Consider the following 14078-nt stretch of genomic DNA (forward strand, 5'->3'; position numbering starts at 1 on the left):
CTCCTTCTGTATCTGTTCCTCTTTTCTTGTGTGATTGGTTCCTCATGATCTGAGACCAGTGAAGGGGTCAATGCTTTCCAATAAAAATCAAAAAAGCCCTTTATTTGGACTTATCAGCACCATAAAAAACATTTAGCTGTCATGATTTATGTACTTGTCACTGAGTTCAACTTCGTAACTTTGTGTTCTTTAGACTTGTGCTAATCCAGTTAAATGTATAATAATTAAAATTATGTTAATTAAAATTAAAATAAAAATATCAGTTCCTTAGTTGCATTAGTTATACTTCAAGTGTTCACCTGTCACATGTGACTGTGACTGCCATTGGAGAATGCAGAATCAGCCTTTCTGTCCCCAAAGTTTTGTGGGACAGCACTATTCTAGACAGTCTTATTTTTTTTTCACAGACATATAATAATATCCCTATAAATCTATGGCCTAATTGACTGAACTTAAAATTCAAAGCTTAGCCAAAGTGGTCCCCCTTTCTTTTTTCTTTTTGTAAATAATTTTGGTTCATCATTTATTTTGCTCAGAGTATGAAATTATAACTTCACAACCAGCTTGTTGGTGACTGATTGTTTCTCACAGGAAAGCAGATGGGATATGTAATTACAACACGGTATTATTTATTTAGTTGTGTTAGAGCTATCATTTTATTCTCAGTGCCTTTTTAAATAAAAAATTACGACAATGCTGTAGGCTCTGTAGGAGAAACAAATGTCATGACAAGTTTCCCCTCTCTGCCAGACATTGGTATTTCTCCTCCTTTGACGGTTCTTTAGTGTAAACACTCACAGTCTGTCTTCCCTTTAAGCTTCTCAGACACTGTATTACCTTTTCCTTAATGAGGATGGTGAAATAATGAAGTGTTTTCTAAACCCTTGAAGAAAGATGAAAAATACATACTATAGTTGTTGCTTAAACGTGTTTTCATGTATTCTACTCCTTTGAGAATTGTAGTCATTCTGTGGAAATCATGACATATCCGTGTTTCAACATAGTATATTTATTCACATCCTTATACAATCAGCTTTAAAAATATTGAAATGTCAGAGGCCTTTGAAGTGAGAGTTCTAATATGGAAGGGAAATGTGTTGTGAATGGGGGTTGATGGAGAAGGTAGCCTGCCCAGTTGCTAGGGAAACTATCTGAAAGGGTAAAGCTGATCCAGGACTGCGATTCTCAAGGGTTCAGAGCAGGGGCCAGGGGCCAGGGGCCTTGTGAGGGTAGGATGGTAACTGTGGACTCTCTCCCCACGAAAACGCTCACCAAAAGTTTTGCATCCAGTTTCAGTGGGAGAATGTGTCCCTGGAGCAGCCCACTGATGGTTCCGTGAATCCCTGAGATTCTCTCTCCTCACATTAACAGACAATACACAGTTAAGGTATTTTAGGCCAAAATCATAAAAAAGAAGTTTCCAGAGGCACTTTACAGATGTTTATTGAGTTTCCATACCCGAGATTTATTCTAGGTAATAGGGATAGAGAAAAACATAGTTCTTTGCCTGAAGAAATTCATTCATTTATTGGACCAATATTGTTCTACATCCTGAGCATATACATGAGAACAAAACAAAGTTCAGACCTCAAGGCAGCATCCATTCTAGTGGAGGAAACAATCAATTGACAAATGCTAATATAATTCAGGTAGTAATAAGATCCATAAGGAAAAAGTAGGATACAGGATGGAGAGTAATGGGATCTACATCACTATTAATAGGATCTACATCAGGTCGAGCTTTCCGAGTGGGGTCACATTTGAGAAAGACTTAAATGGATTGAAGGAATCTGCTATGCCAATATCCGGGTGAGAGGACCCAGCTGATGGTAATAACTCAGGTTTGATTTAATATGTTTAAGGAATGCCTAGCGGTTGGTGTGCCTGGAGATTAGTAAGCAAGGAATTAGGAGGTGGGTCACCAAGGTGGTGGGGTGGTAGGATCATATAGGACCTTTTAGGCCATGTTAAGGACGTTGGAATTTTTTTCCCAATGTACAAAAAGGAGTATCCACTAGAAGGTTACAAGTAGAGGAACAGCAATAACTAAGTTATATTTAAAACAAAAAAATTATATTCCACATATGAGTGAAATCATATGGTACCATTTTTTCTCTGACTGGCTTACTTCACTTAGCATAACATTCTCAGGTCCATCCATGCTGTCTCAAAGGGTACAATTGTCTTCTTTTTTATGGCTGAGTAGCATTCCATTGTGTAAATATACTATAGTTGTTTTATCCACTCTGCTACTGATGGACACTTGGACTGCTTCCAAATCTTAGCTATTGTAAATAATGCTGCAATGAACAGAGAGGTGCATATATTCTCTTGAATTAGTGTTTTGGGTATCTTTGGATAAATTCTAAGAAATGGAATCATTGGGTCAAATGGAAGTTCCATTTTTAATTTCCTGAGGTATCTCCATCCTGCTTTTCACAGTGACTGTACCAATCGGCATTCCCACCAATGGTGCACAAGGGTTCCTTTTTCTCTGCATCCTCACCAACACTTGTTTGTTAATTTATTGATGATAGTCATTCTGACTGATGTGAGGTGATATCTCATTGTGGCTTTAATTTGCATTTCTCAGATGATTAGTGACATGAGCATCTTTTCATATGGCTATTGGCCATCTGTACATCCTCTTTGGAAAAGTATCTATTCAGGTCCTTTGCCTATTTTTTAATTAGATAGTTTAATTTTTTTGTGTTGAGTTTTATAATTTTTTTTAATGAACAAACTGTACTAACAAGCAAAATGGAGACATATCCATTGATAGAGGGCAGGTGGACAGCTCTGGGGATGGAGGTTGAGGGGGTGGAGAGATTGAGCTAAAAAGAAAAACAGAAAGAACTCATGATCATGGACAATAGTGTGGTGATTGCGGGGGAGGGGAAAGGAGAGTGTATGGAGGTGCAAGAGGGTATGGGGAAATAAATGGTGATGGGAAAAAAATAAAATTACATAAAAAAATAAGATCATTCTTGCTACAGTGTGAAAGAAGAGTGAAACCTGGCAGACCAATGTGGAGGCTGTTACGGTAGGAAAGCTAGGACTAGGGGGTAGCTGTGGAGAAGGTGAGAAGTGGCCAGAGTGAGGACACAGGCTGATGGTATGTGTCCTTCTAAATTTGACAGAATTTGCTGATGGATTATATGTGGGGTGTGGGAAAGAGAGGAGTTGAGATGTTTCAAGGTTCTTGGACTGAACAATTGAGTAAATTATGGCAAAACATACTGAAGTGAACATGTAAAACAAAGAGTGCAGTGTGTTGAGTGCTATTATAGAGAAATTTGGAGGACTGTTGCTGTGGGAAAGAAAAGAAAGCCCAAGGATTTTTAACATCCAAACTATCATGAATAAAAAAAAAATTAGAAAATGCATCCAGAAAGATGGAGAACTGATTATTAAATAAGTCATAAGCTTCAATAGTTTTAAGCATAATTTTATTACTTTAATTCTCTAGAAATAAAACTATCAAGGAGCGTAGGTGGCATGGGGACCCCTGATGATGACTTTAGTGAGAACTCTGCTGGGGACTCGAGGAGGGTGAAAGTCAGGTAGATGTTCACCAGGAGGTTAGGGGGAGAAAATGAAGAAAAGTAAATAGTTCATAAGATATTTGACTGTGAAAGGGATGATTGGGCAAATGCAACGGAAGCAAATACTAGTGTTCATTTATGGTTTGGGTTTTCTATAATTGATTTGATGAGAATATAGAGGGACAAGGAGATTTAGGGTTTGGCAGGAGTGTTATTAAAATAGTAGGTCATAAAACCTAAGTAGCATAAGAAGGGAGGAAATGAGAAAGCTGATGGAGTGAAAGTAGAGGCAGTAAATGGATGGGGATCCCAACGAAACTGAAGGATAGCTGTGGTGGGAGTAGCTGAATGATGAAGCTGGATCTTTCATCATATGCTGGTTCGCTACCAAGAAACCCTTGAAGTCTGAACCCTGTGGGTGCTAAGAAGGCAGAGTAGACTAAGAAGGCAAAGTGAGTAGGCAAAGAAAAATTGGTGGGATACCAAGCGTAATAGCAGAAGACAAAGGTGAGTGATAGGTGGATGCTACTGAGTCAGAATCAAATAGAAGAGACAAAAGAGAAATTTAAAAAGTAATGAGAACATTTCTGCTTCTGAATAGGATATAGTAGTGGTGGGTAGTGGTAGAGCATTTCTCTCACTATGACAACTGTGAAAAGAAAATGGATTTCAAAATATCATAGAAGAGCCATAAAGGCAAATTAAAAAGACTGATATTACCAAGTGTTGGTAAGGATGTGGTACTCTCACTCATAGCTGGTGAGAAGGTAAATTGATAAAACCTCCTTAGAAAAGCGTTCAACAGTAACTGTGAAAGGTAAATATATATCTACCTTATGACTCATCAGTTTTATTCTTCAGTATGTGCCCAAGATAAATGAAGGCATATATCCACAAAAAAACATGAGTAAGAATATTCATTGCAGCTTTATTGATAGCCTCAAACTGGAATAAAAGAAGCCAAGCTGTTATATCTGTACAATGGAATGCCATATAGCCATAAAAAATATGACTTAGTAATACAAAAATGTGAATGAATCTAAAAGACATTGTGCTGAACTGAAGAAGGCAGATGTGAGAGAATGAATGCTGTGTGATTGCATTTCTATCAGTTAGTTCTAGTATATATTCTCTATCTAGTCAAGTTCCTAAATACAGCATTTGTTCCTATCTTAAACATTTCTAGTATTATTTTCCCTTTTAAATATCCTTCCTCCTCAGCTCAACCTACTCCATTTTATCTATTTTTCAAATCATATTTAAATTCTGCCACCTCCATGCACTTTTCTCCATTTACCCCAATTCATATTAATTCCCCTTCCTCATCACAACATTTATTATGTCTGCCATATGTTTTTGTACATCCTAGAATCCTAGAATTTTATACCTGGAAGAGATCTAAGAGACATAATCCAATTCCCTAATTTTTCAAATTTAAAAAGATGTGGTCAGTAAGCCACATTTGTAACCCAGAGGACCCCAAGTCTTCTGGCCTTCTGGGGCTACCCTTTAATACCTAAATAAAATAGTTCTCAAGCCACAGTCCCCAAAGACTCCCAGAAGCCCTCCCTTAAAAGTTCTGTGCATTTCCAGTCCCTGTGCCCTTCTGGTCAGTGTTGCAGCCAGTGCACTGGCCATTGCTCCGGGCTCTGCTGGAAGCTGGGTTGTTGCTTTTTCCTCCCCTCACTGGGAACCTAGAATTGTCATGAGCCTGGTGTATGGCAGACTTTTACTGAAGATTTGTTTCTCCAAAAAGAGTCTAAGAGGCTTAAGAACAGACAAAATGACTTATGTAACTCCTATAGTTTCTAGTATAAAATTAGGCATACACAAATGATGGCTTTAATTTGGATGTTAGACAATGCTGCCCTAAAATCCAACAGCTATTTTCCTTCCAAGGGGAATTTTTACCCCAGCCATGTCCTTTCAGGTCATTGCTCACTGCTGTCTTCTCTGTCTTCGCTCTTCCAAGTTCATACAATTATGTTTCCTTATTCAGAGTGATCTATCTCTCCATCCTCTACCTATAAACAAGCATCAGTTTTTGTTATCTCCCAGAACAAAAAAACCTACCCATATAGGAAGGGCCAACACAAAGAGCCAGCTAAAGCTTTGAAATTCACTTTCTTTTTTTTCTGTAACTTAAGCACATTCCATAGGTGTCATGAGTTTGTTATTGTTCACTTCAGCTGCGCAAGAATTCGTAAGGTCTCACAGCAGGATACAGTTCTTCTTAGAATCCTATTTTTTTCTTTCTTTTTTTTTTTAAGAAACCTTTACTCATTTTTTTAAAAACCTTCACTCAAAGATATGTTTATTGATTTTAGAGAGGGGAGAAGAGGGAAAGAGAGAGAAAGATCAGTCAGTTGCCTTTCATACACACCCCAACTATGGATTGAGCCTGCAACCTAGGTATATGTCCTGACCAGGAATCAAACCTCTAACATTTTAGTGTACAGGATGATGCTCCAACCAACTGAGCCACCAGGCCAGGGTCCTATACTTATTTTTATACTATATTACCATTTCGTCTATTCCAGATTTTATCCAATTTTACATTTTTATATGTTGTTTTCTACTGTTTTTAAATTGTTTTACATATATAATTGCGGTTTTCCTGGAAAAAGTATAGTGGTCAGAAAGCAGGTACTGATTATTGAGATTGTCAGGGCATCCAATATATACAGGAACTCAAGGAATCTTGTGTATTGATTAAGAATTATACTAATGTATGTCATTTAATGAGTATCTATTATGTACCAGACAATGTGTTCAGTGCTTTACATAAATGATCTTTAATTCTATCCTTAATCCTTTGAAAAACATATTATTATACCCATTACAGAAAAGGAGACTGAAACTTTAGTGGTTTAAGTAACTTGTCTGATTACACGTGGTTAAAAGAAGAGACTAAGTCTGCCAGGTTCCAAAATGCTTTGCTCTTTCCACTACATCCCAGGCATTCCAAAGCTGTCATGTTGATAGCTCTCTCTGTATTAGTAATTTTTTTTAATAAAAACTTTACAGTGCACTTACTGGGAAGTAACCACAACATTTTGTAAGATTGTGTTATTTTTTAAGTATTAAGACATTCAATTTTTTATGTGCTTTTAAAGCTCAAATGTGAACCTGATATTTTTCTCTCTGCATTTCAGTTTGCTCCATTAACAACTGAAAGCAAAAATGTGGCAACTGTGATGTTAATGCTTAATTCTTCAGAAGAAGAAATTTTGGCCAAAGCATGTGAAGCCATTTATAAATTTGCTTTAAAAGGTTTGAATTTTTCAGTTTATATTTCATTAGTTGCTTAAAATATTTACTATATAACGGGTACTTTTCTCCCCAGTCTTTAACTTACATCCAGTGAGATTAATTCTTTCAGACAAGCAGATATCATTTAATGCATTACCTGAAAGTACTGTATCTCCCTAAGTGCCTAACTTAATCTAAGGGAGTAATTTTGTCACTGAATAGAAGAGTCATTTTGAAGATTTTATTGTAGTTTTAAAAATTGTAAATATTATAGGAGATGAAAGAGCTCCCAGTGGTCAAAGCCAAAACAATTAGAGCAACAAAATATAGTAGTAGTATTGAATTATAACCCAAAGCTGAACATAAATATCCATGAGTCTATACTTCAAGAAATAAATGATTAAGTAAATGGGAAAGGAAAGACAGATTTCCCATGCAGAAGAATTCCCAATAACTTATGTAGATACTCTGCCCTCAAGGAGGCAAAACATAACTGCTTTAGGTGTGGGCTGTGCACAGTGACTTCTTTCCGAAGACTACAATATGGAAACAGGGAAAAAAATGAGTAAGTTTATAGTGGAGAAACCTGACAAAATCACTTGAGCCAGGTGATCAAAATCAACATCAACAGCGATAAGTCATGTTGATAATCTTGTAAATAAGTCAATGGCCTTTACACAATATAATGAAAATGGCACTTCGGTATCCCTCCTCCCCAAACCTGTAACCCCTGTCTAATTAAATTTTTTTTTAAAAAAATTCCCATTCTGGGACATTCTACAAATACCTAGACAGCACTCCTCGATGCTGTCACAGCTATCAAAATAAGGAAAGTCTGGGAAATTCTTGTGGCCACAGGATCTAAGGGTCCATGATGACAAGATGTCATGGAAGGTTCTACATAGGACCCTGGCACAGAAAAAGAACAGTAGGTTAAAACTAAGGTATTCTGAATAAACTATTGATTTTAATTCATAATAAGGTATCAATAGTGGTTCATTAACTATAAAAAATATAATTACTAATGTGAAATATCAATAACAGAAAATTGGTGTGATATGTATGGGAACTCTTTATACTGTTTTTGTACTAAAACTGTTGTAAAAAGTAAAATTTAATAAAACATTGTAAATGTTACAAATTAGATTCTATTGAGAGATTTATTCATAGAAGGTTTACAAACATAAAAGATGGTTATATTTTAGTTCATTCCAAATGGTGATAAAATTAGATTTTTATTATACTGCGTAACATTTTAATTGGGACTATTTGAAGAGTTTAGTGTAACTTCGTATTTTTAACAAAGAACTTTTAAACTCAGGAGCAATTTGATTTTAAAGAAATTATAGTCAAGCATTTGTTGGGGACTTGCAGGAGAGAACAACAAAATATTTGGTTAGCAAATGGTAAAATACTCACCTTGCTGTGTCACTCTTGCCATCATTGGGAATCCAGACAAAAACCAGAGTGGTTCTGGAAGGCATAGTTTATGAGTAGATTATGTAGAGTTCTGGGTCAACTTCAGGGAGACGTTGGATTATGCATCTGTAGTAGCATAAGTCTCATTTAGGCTTATACGTATGGGGGGCAGCTGATTCATGTTTCTCTCCAGCATTGATGTTTCTCTCTCTCCCTCTCCCTTCCTTCCCCTCTCTCTAAAATCAACGAGCATGCCCTTCAGTGAGGATAAAACAAAACAAAACAGCCAGAAAACAAATGCTATGTTAGAGGAACAAAGATAAGGGTGACAACAGATTTATCCCACTAATGATACAATCAAGAAGTTGGTGGAGTAACATCTTTAAAGTACTAAAAAAAATAAATAAAAACTTTCAACTTAGGAAAAAAGAAACTCAACAAAAATATCTTTCAAAAATCTAAAATAAAGTCCCTTTCAGACAATCAAAAGTTGAAGCAGTTCATTGCAGGTAAAGTGGCACAGCTAATCATGGCGCAGTAGGTAGTCCAGGCAAAAGCAAAATGACACCAGATGAAAACGTGGACCTACACAAAGAATGCAAGCAGAGTGTCAGAAATAGTAACATGTGAGATATTTTTCTTTAAATCAGTTAAAAAGCAAACTGGTTATTTTATATAAAAATAATAATCACGTATTTGCAGTCTGAAACATACGTATAAGATATGAATATATGACAACAACAGCACCAAGAGAGAAAGGGGAAAATGGAAGTACACTGTTGGAGGCTCTCGTACATCCACTTGAGAGCACACTGTTGTAGGTCATACATACTACAGACCCTAATACAGCCACTAAAATAACAGAACAAAGAATATCAAATAAGCCAATGAAGGAAATGAAATAAAATAATAAGAAATTTTGGTTTATACAAAGAAGGGGAAAATAAAACAAGGAATAATGGAACAAATAAAAACAAATGACAAGATGGCAGACTTAAACCTAATCATATAAAAAATCAAATTAAATGTAAATGATCTAAGTACTTTAATTAATAGGGAAAGAGCATTATATTGAATAAAAAGCAAGACAAAACTACATGCCACCATCAAGTAGTGCATTTAGAATATAATACAAATTATTTGAAAATAAAAGGATGAAAAAATATCCTATGAGAGGACCAATCAAAAGACAGATGGAGTAGTTATATCAATATCATAAAAGTAGACAGAAAAGATAATAGTAGAGGTAAAGGTCATTTTATAATGGTAAAGAGATCAACTAATCAAGAGGCTCTGAAAAATCCAAAACAGTTATATACTTAATGCCAGGCCTTCAAAATACATGAAGCTAGAAATTCAAGAAGAAATAGATATCTACAGGCATAGTGGGGGATTTTGATGTGCCCCCCCCCCAAATAAATGAAAGTACAAGTCAATAGTAAAGCCTTAAGGAACTAAAAAATTGAAACAGCAATAGCAATTCATTTAACCTAATTGATGTTTACAGAGTACACCAAAACAGTAGAATATACATTCTTTTCAAGTGCATAGAGAACATTTTTCAAAACAGACCATCTTCTGGGCTATAAAATAAGGCTTCATAAACTTAGAAGAATTCCAATTATAGAAAATATGCCATACCACAATAGAATTTAATTAGAGATCAATAACACAAAGAACTTGAGACCATTATTAAACAGAAAGTAAATAACACACTTCCATATGCGTTAATTGGTTTTGTAATTAATTATGCAATTATGCAATTAATTATGTCAGCACATGGCTGGCACTGGGCTATGCACTGAAGATGTGAGAGAATAGAACAGAAAGGGTATCTGCCCTCATGGAAAGTTAGGTTATAGTGGAATAGGCAAACAATGCATGGAGGTCATTAAGTGGTATGAAAAAAATAAAGCAGGATAAGGAGAGATAAGAAGACTTAGATTGGTAATAACATTAGATAGGATTAGATAACCTCTTGAGAGGTGCAGGGTGAGCTAAGAACTGAATGACAATGCTAAGTGAAACAAATCAGTCAGAAAAAGTTAAGAATCATATGATTTCACTCATATATGGGATATAAAACAGAAACTCATAGGCCCAGACAGACAACGATATAGTAGTTACCAGAGGGAAGGGAGTGGGAGGTAGTAAAGGGTAAAGGGGGCCAAATATATGGTGGCAGAATATGATTTGACTTCGGGCAGTGGGCACTCAATGCAATGTACAGATCACGCGTCATGTAAGTGTACACTTGCAACCTATGTGACTCCATTAACCCATGTCACCCCAATACCCTTAATTTTAAAAAAGAGGAAGCCAGCTCTGTAAACATCATGGAGGAGGCAGAGCAGCCAATGTCCAGCATGTGCTCTAAAGTCTGCTCTGAGAGAAAGACGTGTGGCCGCAGAGCAGCGTGGAAGGCAGGAGGCCAATATGAAACTGGAATAACACAAAGAAGTTTTGGTGAAATTGATGACACCCATGCATGATTTTATGTTACCTGTGATGTCAGGTGAGGAAAATGAAGCAACCCTCCTTGAACTTGGAGCTGTGGAAACTTTAAACTGCTCACCCATGAAGACAAAATTGTGAGAAGAAATGCTACTATGATCATTGGAATACTGGCTCCTAATAGTAAGTAGCAACTTTTTAAAATAAATCTCATATAATGCTTTATCTTTCTTTTATGTTTAATATTAAGGGGTTTATTTTCATTTTATTTGAACTGACTGTAATATTAATGAAAAAGTTAAGTATGATGTAACAAATATATGATTCCATATTTTAAGGAATATTTTCAAAATATAAAAATATGTGCAAATACTCTCTAACTTGATGATGTAGTATGTTCCAGTCTTACAAGTTAAGAGAGAAATCACTGTATTTTAAAATTGAATTAATTTTTTTCTTGAGTTAGGATAATGTAACTTGTCTGCCTATACCTAAGTTACACTTCATATGTATTTTATAGGGAAGGAAGCCCAGGGTCAAGAGTTTTGATACATTTATTTTTTGAAGCCACAAACTATATTTTGCACAAAATAAATTTAGACATGTATTTACTCCTCAAAATCAGGCCTATTACTTGCTTGAATATTTGTATATATTTAATAGGATGGAGTAATAGTATTAGTTAAAATGTACTGGTATGTCTATTAGAATATCAGTTTTGACCAAAACTATGCAAATAAATGCAGTCCCTGACTAATGAACAGGGTAAGTTTTCCATTTGTAAGTCATTTTCATACTATATGGTAGGTTTCTGAGTTAGCCAACAAAACCTTTGTAATTTATAATAAAAAAAAATGATACTCTTGGTGGCGACTGAATTCTAACACGAAACTCAGGCTGCTAGTAATAAACATGTCTCTATCACAGGAGTCAGCTAAAATCATCGTACTTTCTCCCCACCAACGTCCTGCCTCCCTTCACCTCACTTTCCCTGGACCCTGTGTGAGGCAGTGGGGTCTCCTTCGTCTGTGGTGCCCAGCAGCACTGTGGCATTCGTGTCTTCAGAGACAGTTATGAGCGAGGCTGGGGAGGGAAGGGGAAGGGGAGCCTTGGCTGGCATCTGCGCCTGGACCACCACAGCCGCAGAGACTGTACCGGCGGCACCCGCCGTGTCCGGGAAACCAGGTGCCCCTGGGGACTGTCGTGGAAGGGGCTCTGGCAGCGGCTGCAGGAGTGCTACGCGGTGGCCGTGCTGGGTTCTGGGAGTATTTCTGTGGATAAGAGCAGGATGAGGACAGTCGTGGGGGAGTGGGTGTTCCACCAACCGGGATTACGATATCATCAGTTAGTACTTACGGAGTATTTACAATGTGCCAGGCGTTGTTCTACATGCTGTTTATGTGTTGAATCATTTAATGAGGTTGGTGCTATTATTATTTCCTTCACATATAGGCAGCTGAGGCACAGAGAAGTTAAATAAGGTAGTAATCATTTGTATTGCTCGGCCTTCATAAATTTATCTCAGGAGTTGCTTGTATACTAATTCTGCCATATTGAAGGTGTTGTATTGAATGTATTTATAGCCAAGAAAGAGAATATTAAACAATTTCTTTTATTTTATTTTGTTTATACACCAAAGAATGTGAGAACCAAAGGTGCTTTGTAAAACCTCTTGTGCAACTCCTCATTTTAAAAACAGGAAAGCAGTATGGAATTGCCCCAAAAATTAAAAATAGAACTGCCTTGTGGCCCAGCGATTCTGCATCTGGAAATTTATCGGAAGAAACCCAAAACACTAATTCAAAAGAATATAAGCACCCTCTGTTTATTGCATCGTTATTTACAATAGCCAATATTTAGAAGCAGCCCAAGTATCTATCAGTAGAGGAGTGGATAAAACAACTATGGGACATTTACACATTGGAATACTACTTGGCCATGAAAAAGAAGAAAGTTTTACTCTTATAGACAGCATGGATGGACCTGAACAACATTATGCTAAGTGAAATAAGCCAGTTAGAGAAAGACAAATACCCTATTATTTCATTCATATGTGGAATCTAATGAACACATTTGAACAAACAAGCAAAATAGACAAACACAGATGGGCTGATAGCTCTGGTCGGGGGTGGGAGGGGTTGTTAGGAGGTGGAAGGGTCAAGCCAAAAACAAAAAGGATTCAGACGTGGACAACACTGTGGTGATTGTGGGGGAGGGTGGTGGGTGAAGGTGGAAGAAAGTATAAAGGGGATAAATGGTAATAGAAAAAAACACAATAAAGATAATCTAATAATAATAATAGGAATTATCCCTAAAGGATTAAAATCCTTGTCCGAAGTCACACAGGTGGTTATTAGCAGAATTTAGATTAGAGCCAGAATTGGAACTGTACTCTCTGACTCACAGTTTAGTAAACTTCTATTCACTAAATCTTTTATGATCCTTAACATTAGTGTGCATTCTAAGTCATGTTCTCCTTCTAGGTCTCTATGATTTTTTTTCCAGCTTACTTTGTTCTTCTATTATTCATTTTATTTTGTGTTCTTATCTTCTAATATATGAGGAGTTTAAAATTTGTGAAGCCCTCCAAATGGGTTGCAAAATTTTTTTGAGATGGTTTATAAATTGAATTTCATAAGTTTTTAAAGAAGTCTATGGCCCAAAAATATAAAGAATTATTGTTATATTTGGGTACTAAGTGAGATAACCCCCTTACCCCCACCAAAACATATTCTGTGAGCCATCTGGATTGGCTGTGACCAGTGCGAGGAAAGAGCTTTGCTGCCTTCAAGGTCTCCACTGGGTGCTTGAGTCTCAGGTATGCTGAACGAACTTCTAAGAGCTTTGTTTTGATTCTATGATTTGGGTGAAAAAAAAAACCCCCATTTGGGATTAATTGAACTGATTTTCTGTTTGAACTATCTGAGGACATGGATAAAACACGTGGTATCCTCAACTGCTTGTGAAGTTCCCTTTTTGTAAAGAGAGCCAACCTTTTAACACCTATTGCTTCACTTTCTGCACATGTCCAGGGAAACTTGGAACAAAGAATGAGCAACTAGTCATTTGATCTAAATGAAAAGTCATGGTTCCAGAATAATCTGTAAATAAATGCATCTCTGAAGCTACACAGTTAATTTATCATCTTTGGTCATTCTTTTTAAAAAATTTTATTATTATTATTTTTAGAGAAGGGGGAAGGGAGGGAGAAAGAGGGGGGAGAGAAATATCAATGTACGAAACATTGATCAGCTGCTTCTTGCACACACTCAACTAAGGACTTGGCCTACAACACAGACATGTGCCCTGACTGGGAATCAAACTGCCAACCTTTTGGTTCACAAGCCAGACATCAACCCACTGAGCCACATCAGGAAGGGCATCTTTGGTCATTCCTTAAAAAATCGC

The sequence above is a fragment of the Pteronotus mesoamericanus genome, unplaced genomic scaffold, assembly GCF_021234165.1.
Source record: "Pteronotus mesoamericanus isolate MK-2021 breed Mesoamerican mustached bat unplaced genomic scaffold, CSHL_Meso_final contig_130, whole genome shotgun sequence".
Taxonomy (NCBI): Eukaryota; Metazoa; Chordata; class Mammalia; order Chiroptera; family Mormoopidae; genus Pteronotus; species Pteronotus mesoamericanus.